General features: G+C 32.4%; 1 long non-coding RNA gene across 1 annotated transcript in view; it reads left to right on the top strand.

Moving 5' to 3' along the window:
- The first annotated feature begins 8,341 nt into the window (after positions 1-8,341).
- LOC111365481 overlaps positions 8,342-12,510 on the top strand; it is a 6,257-nt gene continuing 2,088 nt past the window's right edge. Inside the window, exons 1-2 of the long non-coding RNA XR_002697464.1 lie at positions 8,342-8,689; positions 12,389-12,467. This is a non-coding gene — a long non-coding RNA (uncharacterized LOC111365481). The remainder of the gene's footprint in view (positions 8,690-12,388; positions 12,468-12,510) is intronic.

The raw sequence follows: 12,510 nt of genomic DNA, 5'->3' as shown, positions 1-12,510 counted from the left end.
TTTCTTTTGTCCTTAGAGGTGGTGGCCAAATGAGCACTTTCTGTTTCCTCATGCTTCAGTCTTTCCTCTTCCTAGACACGGTGTGAGATGAGCTCATTAAGGGACCATAGGTCCTTTTGACGGTTGTAGCTCACCTTGAATTGACTAAAATGTGCCGAAAGGGATATCAGAACCAAGTGCACCAACAACTCTTCAGATAAATCCAACTTGAGTGCCTTTAGTTTTGAAGCAATGTGAGACATTTCCATAATATACTCCTGAATGTTTCCTTTCCCTTTATACCTCATTGTGACAAGGTTTGCCAAAAGTGTACTCGTTTCAGCCTTTCATTCTTGGCAAATCTCTTCTCAAGATCCTCAAGGAAACCCTTAGCGGTAGTCACCTTATTGGACATAGTGCCCCGGAATGCTTCTGAAATAGCATGCTTCATGACCATTAAGCTTATGCGGTTCGATCGTTCCCACTTTTCCATCTCCCTCTTGTCATCAGAGGTACTCTTATCAGTAAATGCAGAAGGTTGATCGACCCGTAAAGCAAGGTCCAGGTCCATGACTCCGAGAACAATCATCGCGCTCTCTTGCCACGCCCTAAAGTTTGTGCCATTTAACATTGTAATTGAATAGATGTTAGCAGAGATATTAGCAGTAAAATTTGAAACTGAATTAGAGAACGTTTATTATAAATAGCTCACATGAATATCTTTAATATGTAAATAATAATAATCTCAAATAGTGGTAGGGCCCATCACAAGATACCAAGCAGGGGCGAATCCAGGGTCTTAGTTCAACTAGGGCGGATCGCGAACGTTGAACGTTAACTGTCAACAGTCAGCATTTGTGATAGACGAATCGTTTATTAATATTTAATTAAATAGTATTCAAAAAATTGTACGAACTAGAACTAGATGCATCACTAGAACTTGAATTATGTACAAACTTTCATTTCGAATGAAAAAATAGTTTCATAATTTGCAAAATTGCCTTAATTTATTTTTCAATTAAACAGGCAATATATATTAACAAAATGCCAATATTCAGTTTATAATTAAAGTTAATTAACAAGTATTATTAATTTATTATATTAGCAAAGTTCAAATTATTTATAATCTTCCAAATCTAATGAGCTAGCAACAGCCTAACACGAACTAGAACTAGAAGGTTGGGATTTCATCTTGAATTATTTATCACAAATCATAGTCATAACTCATAAAACATAAAACATAACTAGTAAAACACAAGTCATAGATTCATAGCTCAAAAATAAAAGATAAATCAAAAAATGAATTAAAAGGACAAAAAAAAAAAAGTGAAAGAGAAGAGAGGGCTCACAAGTCACATGCGTGAGCGGCACTCAGGCGGACTCTGTGTGAGGCAAGAGTAATAGGATAATTTTTAACAAAATTAGCTTGCAGAAGAGACGGGAAATAAGCAACCTTTTCTTGTATTTTCTTTCTAATGATTGGAAAAAAATCAGAAACTCTAATGAAACTAAGACGAGGAAAAGAGATTGCAAAAAGTTACACAATTGACAAGAGAATTTATACGAGGTCTAATAGTACTTCTGTAAACAGAGAATACAATTCCACGTTCAACCTTCAATCAGATAAACTCTCTGTGTCATCTAGGTAACGACACTAGCTATTAGAAACCAAAATGCACTCAATGAATAATCCTAGATATCATAGACTGATAGGCAAACCTAGTTGTATCTTTGGTATACAATATTGGAAAAGACTTTACAATACTAAATAAATCCCTCTAGATAGCCATCATCACATCATGTGTATGTAAACCATTATGTATATATAACACAAATCGTAAATTTTGATGATTCACTCTTTTTAATAGAGTCTGTACACTTAGATAGCCATCTTTAGAATGCATTTTTTTTTTATTTTTTTTTTTATCTCGTCATGATAGCTGAACAAACTTGGAAGTCCCATTAAAATTGCATAAAAAATGAATTTTTGTAGACAGTGTTTTATTTTTGCTCATGTAACAATTTCTTTTATGCAATTTACATTACCAAGAAATCAAACGCAGACAGAGAACATAGTCCCATCTTGATTTATATTTTTAAAAATAAAAATAAATATGTAAATAGTTAATGAAATGACGATATTTAGTCCTCTTCCCCATCGTGCCTCTTAAATTTCAGGTGGGGTAAGGGACAGGGAGGCCACTCGACCCCTCTCATCTTGACATCCCAATTAACACCTTTACTTATTTCTTATGTGATGGACTTATGACAATTTAATATTGTTAATTTAAATGTTTCCATCATTAAGGACTACGGATGAAAATCGTGAAAGATTGGAGAGGCAACTGTAAATTAGATTAGAGTTTGGGAACACAGAAAAAAATTAGGCAGTTGCAAATATCACACAGAGTCCGTCTCTTCAGGGCTCACAAGTCACATCCATGGATTAGGTCTAATTTTTTTTCAAACAAAGAGGCCCAACTCATCAGCCCAAAGAAAAAGGCCTAAACTTAAAAAAGGGACCCAAATTCAAAATTTCATCTCCCTCCTCCGGTCCTTTCTTCTTCAGTTCAGTCGCCGCTCTGCAACTTCCAATCTTCCTCTCGGCGGCTAGTGAAGACTCCGGTGGATCCAGCTAGGGCGGCTGCCCAAGCTCGTCACTACCTGGATTCGCCACTGATACCAAGCACAACATCAATATCTAGTCTTTGGACAGGGAATTGACTTGTAAGCGGTACTCTTGGCGTAGTGATCAAACATTGACGATAAAACAATTTATCAATAAATAAACTTTTCTTTGGACTAATTTATTGATCACACATTAAACCAAATAGTCTTCACACGTTTATCACCATAGGTGCTCGTGTATTCGGCTAAATATAGACCTTCCTTTGGGCCGACCAATATTCCCATGAATAACACATGCACTAACACCTTTTAATATTCCAAGTTAATTAATTTCCATAAGAGATGTTGCTTTGGCAACATGTTGCTTCAATTAACTAACTTTCGAACATCATATCTCTTAAAAGAGTCATTAGTACCAAAATTTGAGAAAGAGAATCACCAATTTTGCATATTTTGTTTAGTTTTAAATTTTAGGGGCCTTAGGATTAATAATTCAAAGATTTAAGGGGGCAAAATTAATTAATTCCAAACTTTAGGGGTTGTAATTAATAAATTTGAAACTTTAGGGACCATAATTAATTAATTCAAAACTTTAGAGGATCAATTAGAACAAAATTAAAACTCTAGGAGCCAAAAATTGACCAATTCAAAACTTTAGTGATCAAATTTTAAAATTTGAAACTTTGGGGCCAATTTGAATTAATAATTAAAATTTGAGGACTTTAATTATAGAATTCAGAACTTTGATGGCCCGAATTAATTAATTTTTAAACCTTAGGGACTGAATTATTAAATCCAAAACATAAAAGCCCAAATCTGAATATAACTTAAATGTTAGGGACTGAAACATTAAATTTATAACCCTAACCCTAATTGCAATCAGGAGCCTCAAATTATCTAATTTACAGAAGAAGCCTCCGCCCCAAATCTTGCAAAAAACTGAAAAACCCTAGAATTTTTTTTCCCTTCTTCTCCCTTCGTGGTGCCACCCGAAGCAATGGTGGGCCAGCGCCATTGGCAGAAACGTAGCAGCGCAAACTGCGCTGCTACGCGAAGCTGCTGCACGCACGCAGCTGCCTGCTGCCGGTACAGCCCAAATTTTTTTTTTAACCTAAAATTTGAAATTCAAAATCCATAAAATCCATAATCCGAAATTTCTCAAACCTCAATTATTTTTAATCCAAATTATGAAAGATAATGAAAAATTATATCGAATAGTTTTTAAATTCAACAAAACTAAATTAAAAGCTGTCAAATCTGAAACTTCATAAAATATTGCAAGAACCAAATTTAAACCTTTGATTCTCAATGATTTAATATGAAAAGGCTCTGATACCACTTTTAGGATAATTTAATGCTTTAAATTACCAGATCTTTCATGTTAAATCATCAAGAAATTGAAGAGCTATAGCGGAAACGTACCTGAATCAGACATGGTTAATGCAATAATGAATTACGCGGTCTTGTCTTCCAAATCTACACGCAGTCTCATTTTTTCTTTCTGTGACGGGATGCAGTAGAGAACGAATAATATGTACGTGTGATCTGGAGACTATAACCGTATTTATATAGCAACGCCCTTTGACCTAATTCGGCCCATCATAAAATTGGGACTTGGGCCCGGTCTCTACACATATGTAAATCCACACTTTAATTGGATACATTAAAGTCCAACACCGAAACCTTATTAGATCACTTTAATTGGGTTCAATTGAATTCGATAGTTTTTAATTTAACACACAATTATTCACACATATAAGCCCATCGATGAATTAAAAAATCCTTACAATTAGAATTTAGAAGCTCAAGAGATTGCTGATCAGAGTTGCAAAATAGTACAATCATGTGAAAGATGATGTTTTATGATAAGAATTATACAATCTTTTCATAGATGGCAAGATATTATATCTTTTATTGGATAAACTTTGTTGCTGAAATGTCCGAAGAAGAGTCCTCATCCAATAGAAGCGGGACTCGAAAGATTCTAAGAGCATGTCCAAAACCTTGCAAAATAGTACAATCATGTGAAAGATGATGTTTTATGATAAGAATTATACAATCTTTTCATAGATGGCAAGATATTATATCTTTTATTGGATAAACTTTGTTGCTGAAATGTCCGAAGAAGAGTCCTCATCCAGAAGAAGCGGGACTCGAAAGATTCTAAGAGCATGTCCAAAACCTTTTTTTTTTTTTTTTTTTTTTACTAAAGCCCTCGTTTGGTTCTGATTTTTCTAACCTTACAATCAATTTTTGGACCGTTATTTAACACGGCCAGCCTTCATTTTTTATTTCTTCATTCACAGTTGATATCCATTTTTCTCTCTAACAGTCAAAAAATTGATTTTAAGAATCAGTACCAAACATGCCCTGATTTTTTTTCAAGAATAGTTGGGTGCTTTTACAGTTATTTACCTGTCTGTGGGTAGATTTAATTAATATGATGTGATTGCATAGATAATGATGCTATTGGTTTGTAGTACCTCTTATTTTAATTGATACTGAAAAAATTGAGTACGTTTAATTTCTTTTTTAGAAAATTTGTTGTCTTCTCCAAGTTTTCATAATATATTATTTGAACTGTTTGTGGAATATTTTTAACAATGCTTATATAGAGAATCAGGAATTTTTTGGTGAGAAAGACGTTGACATTAATGTCCATTTCTATATTTTCTGATCATTTTGGGGTGAGGGACTGCCATATTGCATACTCTGGTCAATAATCATGTGGAAGCGTGGGATATCTTTTCTGATTATTAGAGTTTAATGATTTTAGTTGAATAGAATATTTTATTATCATTAGGGTTTTACTTATATACAAATTTTAAAATTAAGGACTTTGACTGTGATTATTTATTTTTTAATATTCTTTCATTTTTTTCTATTATTTATTTAAAGAGGATGGTAGATTAGTTATTTCTATAGTGTTTTAATGGAGAAAATATATGATAAGGACCTTTTGAACAAAAGAAATGTTTATACGAGGGTCCAAATGCTAAAATTGAAATGATATGAACAATTTGCATAATAAAGACAAAACGACAGGAATATTTTGTACCAACTATCTATTTTTGATAGAAGGAATTGGCGGAAGGAGACGGAAATGACCAACTTTATAAGAAAAAGTTGAAATGAGTGCAAATGTCAAATTTGAAACGATAACAACATTTGCTCATTTAGTGCAAACAATGGGGACATTTTGAGTTAATTACCCAAATATAAATTACTTTTCAATAGATATTCCATTGGAAATATAAATTTTTGAAAAATAATTATTCATTTGTGAAGACGATGATTTTTTTAATTTTTATTTATTTATTTTTAAATTGATTACCCTTCAATTACAATTTTTTGGTAGGTGAATAGTTAAATTTTTTTAGCCCTTGTTTGAGCTCTATTTTTGACATAAAAATGCATTTTTGAATAGTGTATTGATATGAAATGTGTGTTTAAAAAATAAGAATTTTTTTTTTTTGGATTTGCGTATAATATTATTTTATTAAAGAATGTGCGGTTGAAATGATATCAAAATACTGTTTAAGAATACATTTTCTTTCCAAAGAATGGGGCTCAAATGAAAGCTTAGTTATTAAAATTGATTAATATTAGAAATGGATTTTTTGTAGGTGATATAAATTACTTTTCACCTACGGAATATCTGTTGGGACGATGAATTTTTTTATGAAAAATTTGATTATTCTTCGACTACGAATTTTTAATAGGTGAATGGTTGAAATTTTTTAATTATTAAAATTGATTAATGTCATTCACTAATTTTTTGTTGGTAATATAAATTATTTTTAACCTACAGAGTTTTCGTTGGTAAAGAGGTTGGAACATTTAAAAAAAAAAAAAATTGATTTAAGTTACTTACGTAATATCTTTGGTATAGAACTATCACCTTTTATCAGTGAAAAAGCTGTTGTTGATTTATTTAATTGAAAGTCTATTACTTTTATCAATGGATGATCCATTTCCATTTATCAATTGATATATCGTTAATTATCCATTAGCAAAAACTATATATCAATAGTGCGTGCCAAAAGATCAAGAAATTTGGATAACCCAATGACATGAGAATCGACAATAAAACCTCTAATGTATGACAATCGTAACTTTAACAAACCTAAAGTTACAAAATTAGTTGTTTGATGAGTTTTAATCCACATGAATCATTATAATTGCATGGAGAGTCGAACCAAGAGCACAGGAAAATGAAGAGTAGTTGGGAAACACACCTCCCACATCATATGCAATCTAACATTCATGAGGATGAGCATTGCGCTAGTCTAATCTTTCCTTAAAAGTTTATTTATATAAAATATTAAATATCACGTCAAGGGAGAATAATTTGTTAGACGAGTCTAACCCTACTACTATTCAATTATTTCAATAATACATTCTTTTCGTTTTTCAATCTGTATTTAATTGAATGTTAATTATTATGGATGCATGTAAATAAATAATTGAATTGTATGATAACATTCATTCATGAACATGAAATTTAATTAATTTGAATCAATAAATATGGAAAAAGAATAATTTATATACATTTAGATAAAAGGCTCTGTACATTAACCAACGTGAAATTTAAATGAATATAGAAAAAGAATAATTTATAAACATTTACACATACATGAACCAACATGGAATTTAATTAATTTAAATTAATAGATATAGAAAATAATAATTTATATACATTTAGACAAAGAGTGTTATATCATAGATTAAATGAATAATATTGAATATTAATAAGTAAACTTGAATAATTTATCTACTCCTATAGTAATTGATGAATAATTTATTTAGTCCTAGAATAATTGAATAGCTTGCAAAACGTAGAATAATTGAATAGCTTGCAAAACGTATATGATGTGCATGAACTTGAAGACTTGATGTGATATTTAATATATTTATAAATAAATGTTAATTACTATACATGCTCATACATAAATAATTGAATTTTAGTACTTTTAGATTAATTATATAGTCCCAAAACATATACAGTGTACATGAATTTGAAGTATTAATTGATTGAATTATAGTACGGTATATATAATAAATGTTAATTATTACACATGCACGAAAATAAATAATTAAATTGTATAAAAAAAATCATTTCACATAAAAAAATTTTAATTATTTTTTATATTAATGCATCATCAAATATTACTTTTATAACACTTATATAAAGCATTTCAGAATTATGTACAACGTACGTTCACCTGCGACTACTTGTATTAAAAGGTCATCTCTTGAATTTGAGCAATGAAAGAAACAGGTTGGTGAACCACATAGATATTCAATAATGAATACAGGCCATAACCACACTAATGAGTCCAATTTTTTGGACAAGATCCACTTTAGTATATGAGCCCTCCGTTGTCAATCGAAATCATCAATCCGATCGTACAACAAGCAAAATTCTTGGTATATAATCGTGGCTAGATGCCTGAGGAGATTTAAAGGCAACAATCACACAACCACTTCTCATTTTCAACTCACGATAATCAAATGGGATATGCTATACGAACATAGTGCTTGACACGACGGTTGAAATAGTACTCACATATTGGAAGGTCGACATTATTTTATTCATGGGGTCCCACATTTCGACTCTGAGTACTATGTGAACTGCCATGTCAACGGCTACGTTCATTTGACTTTTTCCTAATCAAATAACGAATAAAAATATATATTCGAAATTCTCAAATAATTCCATTTCTGTCTCTGCGCTCAGGAACAAATGCAGAACAAGAACAGCAAATATTTGAGAGAGGGGGTTAGGGCATCTGAATTTATTCCCTCGTTCAATCAAAGCCCTAACCTCTCCAATTCTATTCTCCGCATAAGAAAGAAAAAATATTCAATAATCTTGTTATATATATAAGCATATATGTCTCCGTAGATGCAATAATTTGGGGAAGAATTAAAGGAAAATGAGTGGTCAAGTGGCTCCTAGACGGAACAGTATGGTTCAGAAGCGGAATCCGTCTACCCAAAGGAAGTCTTCAGCTCCTCCTTCCAAGAATGGTGTCGCCTCCAGTGGGGTGCAAACAAATTCCACCTTCCCTCTTCACTCGTGAGTTCCCAGCATGAATTTCTATTTATGCATATATTTGTGCCTGAATGGGTGTATTTTTGTATTTTTATGGTTGGGATCTTAGTGAATTTATTAAGTATTCAGGTGGTCAACAGAATGAGTTGATAAGATAAGGTACAATATTTACTTGAAGCTTCAATATTTAATGTTTGTGAAATTCGCTTTGTGAATGGCTGGTGTATGTGTATTTTTGTCACGAGAAGTTAGTGAATTTGTTAAGAATTGAGTTGGAAAACATTGAATTGTGTAAGTGAGGTAAAATATTTACTTTAAAGTTCAATCATTAATACTTTCTCCTCTGTCCGTAAATAAATGCTTGCTTTTCCAAATTATAGTTCACTTTCATTTTTGAAAGTTTGATATTTGATCTTATGAATATGTATATAAAAGTTTGTGTATATATTATGTGTTTTTGAATGGGTGTATATTTGTAATTTGTTTGTGTTAGTGAATTCATAAGAATTGAGTTGGATAAACAATGAGTTGATAAGAGTAAGTTTCAATATTTACTTGAAGGTCCATTCTTATGAATATGTGTATACATAAGTATGTGTGTAGGAACGTGTGTATATGTGTACTTATTGAATTTATTAAGGGTCGAGTTGGATAAATAATGTGTTGATATAGTAAGGTATAATATTTTCTTGAAGACTAAGAAGCATGGGTTCGGATACGATATGTTAGGGTGCGTTGATACATCTTTTTGAAAAATAGGATATGCGGATTTGTTTGTGTATATAAAATATATGTGTAGTAAAAGAACCTTGAAATGCATTAAAAGTTTTCGTACTATTATATATTTATAATAATAAAACTATAGTTGTCAACTAATAACACGGTTTTACATTTGTTAAAAGTTTTAATACTATTGTCTATTTTCAGTAATAAAACTCTAGTTCTGAATTAATTTAAAACTCTAGTTGTGAATTTCCAATAATAAGTGTAAACTCTTAATTTATATATTATCTTAAAATACGTTTACTTTCTTTGAAGTTGACCCACTTAAAAAAGTATTGACACATTCTTTATTAAAAAAAAAGGTCTTCTGCCTAGGTTTTGGCTTTCAACTTTCTAGCATCATCTTCATTTCTTGGAAAATAATGTTTAGGATTTGGCTGTCTGCCTCTATATCTCTCTCTTCCACTACACTCGCTAACGACAGCCTCTTTCACTTCACTTCACTTTTCTGCGATGGTCTTTTTCATTAGACTCACCGGCATATTAGTTTTTCTCTGTTTTTCAGAGCATCTGCCGCAGTTTTCCATGTCCACAAACCTGTGGGATTTGAAAAAAAATAAAAATGGACATATGCCATGTGGTATTTTAGAGATGTGTCGGAGAGCGTCTGGCGCGTGTCGTCGTCCGATACATGTCAAACTTGGACACCTTTTATTCAGAATGGTAAAGAGGCCCTATATTATCATCGACCATATCCCTTTCCATATTGGGCTCGGGACTAAAAGAATGGTTGGGACAACAAACATCCATCCTTATGAACTAATTGTTCTACACTTCTTACTTGGTGTAGCTTGTTACATGGGTCGTGAGTGGGAGCTTAGTCCTCCCAAAAGGACGTGTACACCGATTCAATTTTGGTTAGTGTATGGAGATTGCACGACATGCTGGGCTTTGATCTAGATTTATATTTCATTACTTTTATCTATTTCATGCATGTCTATTGTCATTGTTTATAGAACTTAATTACAAGTTAACGAGTCTTACTGTATCAGATACTACAGCAATCTTGAAATAATAATGTGACAGATGGGATAGTTATACTAAATACAGCAGCTTTGCTATTAGGATACATTGAGTTTTGGTCTATAGACCAAGGAAAATTGAATGCTATTAGGTAACAAGCAGCCGGAATAGAGATTGCATTTGTAAACCTGTTAAATGCAAATGGTACCAATTAGTGCTGTTGATTTCATCGAGCTAAGTTTCCAGGCAACCAATGGTCCTGATCCATGAAGCACTATTAAGGTGGCATGTCCTTGTCCGAAACGTGTCATGTCGTGCTCGACACCTACACTGCACTCTAGAACACATGACTGACGCACCATGTCACATGTCCTATTTTTCAATTATTATTTAAATTTCAGACATTGGAGGGATAGTTTAGGTACACTTGGGCACTGTATGACATGCCATGGTGTTCTGGATTGTTCATATTCTTTATAGTTCTAACTTCTAACAAACGGTGAATATTCCTTGACACCAAGGACAAGGAAAGTCCCTTTTGTAAATTTTTGAAATATAAATTGAAGAAATATTTAACTAGAATAATCATCCAAAAAAGTCAAATAATTGAGAAATGTTCTAGGAACTTCTTGTTGATTTTTTTTATTTAATTTAATTTTTTTTGTTTTATTTTTTATTTTTTGTTTTTACGTCTACTATATGCATTTTTCTTTCTTCGGTACTATTTATATAGTTTAACTCAGTTATTTTGATATAACAAATAGCTTATTATGCTCGGACTCGGGTATGGATATCGGGTACAGGTACGGGTACGTATCTAAATATCGAATGTTTTACTTTTCTAAAATGTAGGATACGGGAACATGGTTAAAAAATGTCCATATTTCGTTATTATGGGCCTTTTATCAACCTCATTAACCTATCAACACTATTAATATGACTTTTTTGTCAACCTGCCTAGCCTAAAAATAATTTATTTGACTAAAATCACAAAAACTGTATAATATTTGGAAGATATAAACCCTTGTATAAATTGTAGTGTCCAGGTGGAACACCCGTACTTGTGTCATGTCGACACATGTACTACGGCCATTTTGAAGAGTCCGAGTATCACAGCAAATAGCTACTTTTCTCACTTGAGAGATTTCACAAACAGAAAATCAAAACGAAAAGAGGTATGTATTTCGTAAAAAAGAGAAGTAATGATTTATATTGATGTGGTGTCATCGTGCCCGTAGGAAGTAGCAAGGGCCTGGTTGATCAACAAGGAAAGTGCTGAATGAGGCACCTGCTCACACAGCCGTGCATGAATATTTCCATTACAGTTTGTTAATGCTTTAGGGGGATTAATTGGGGAAATTTGTTGAATGAGGTTTAGGAGCCAAATTGAAAAGAAAAGGGTGGGTAGTCTGTTAAATTCATTTGGATTTTGAGAGTTGTGAGAGAGAGCCAACCTCTAAAGAGCTTGACAATCTACTGTAATTCATTACCATTCCTTGTAATTCAGTTAATTTTTTCTATGCAGTACAAAACTATACAAATGTATTCCGTACATTATTCCATTGCATTCATTCACTAAAGAAATTAAAAAATACACATGCAAGTCACAAATACATCATCTGTTCTAAACTTCTCCTCACTTTTGCACAATCTGTTGTTACATCGACCCTTCTATAGTGGCAACAAACTAAGTTCCTATCACATACTTATTTGAAAAATCGCATGTTGACGTGTCCATCTCACGTGTCTGTGCTTCTTATTTCCTGCAAATATGTCCTGGTTAGGAAATATCGTTGGGCTCAAGCTGGTATTGGTGGTCATACATTTGTTAGCTTATGTTTTTATTAGTTGAAGCTCTCAAGCAATATTCAGTTTGTTGTTTTCTACTCAACTTTCTTGCTCTTATCTGCGTGCTCAGTGGAGAAATTCCAATGAAGATGCTAATTTACTCTTCTATTTTTATGTACCCAATTCCAGGCACAGAGAACTTAGATGAGCTTGTTTCTTCTGTTATTCAAAGGTTGGGCGGCATCACGATCAGCGCCCTCAACTTTTGGTGAGTGCAGAAGCATTTCGCGAAGTTATCGGTCAATTTTTCT

Source organism: Olea europaea, chromosome 17 (genome assembly GCF_002742605.1).
Source record: "Olea europaea var. sylvestris chromosome 17, O_europaea_v1, whole genome shotgun sequence".
Taxonomy (NCBI): domain Eukaryota; kingdom Viridiplantae; phylum Streptophyta; class Magnoliopsida; order Lamiales; family Oleaceae; genus Olea; species Olea europaea.
The sequence above is the reverse complement of the archived record's forward strand: the minus strand, read 5'-3'. Positions and strand labels throughout refer to the sequence as shown.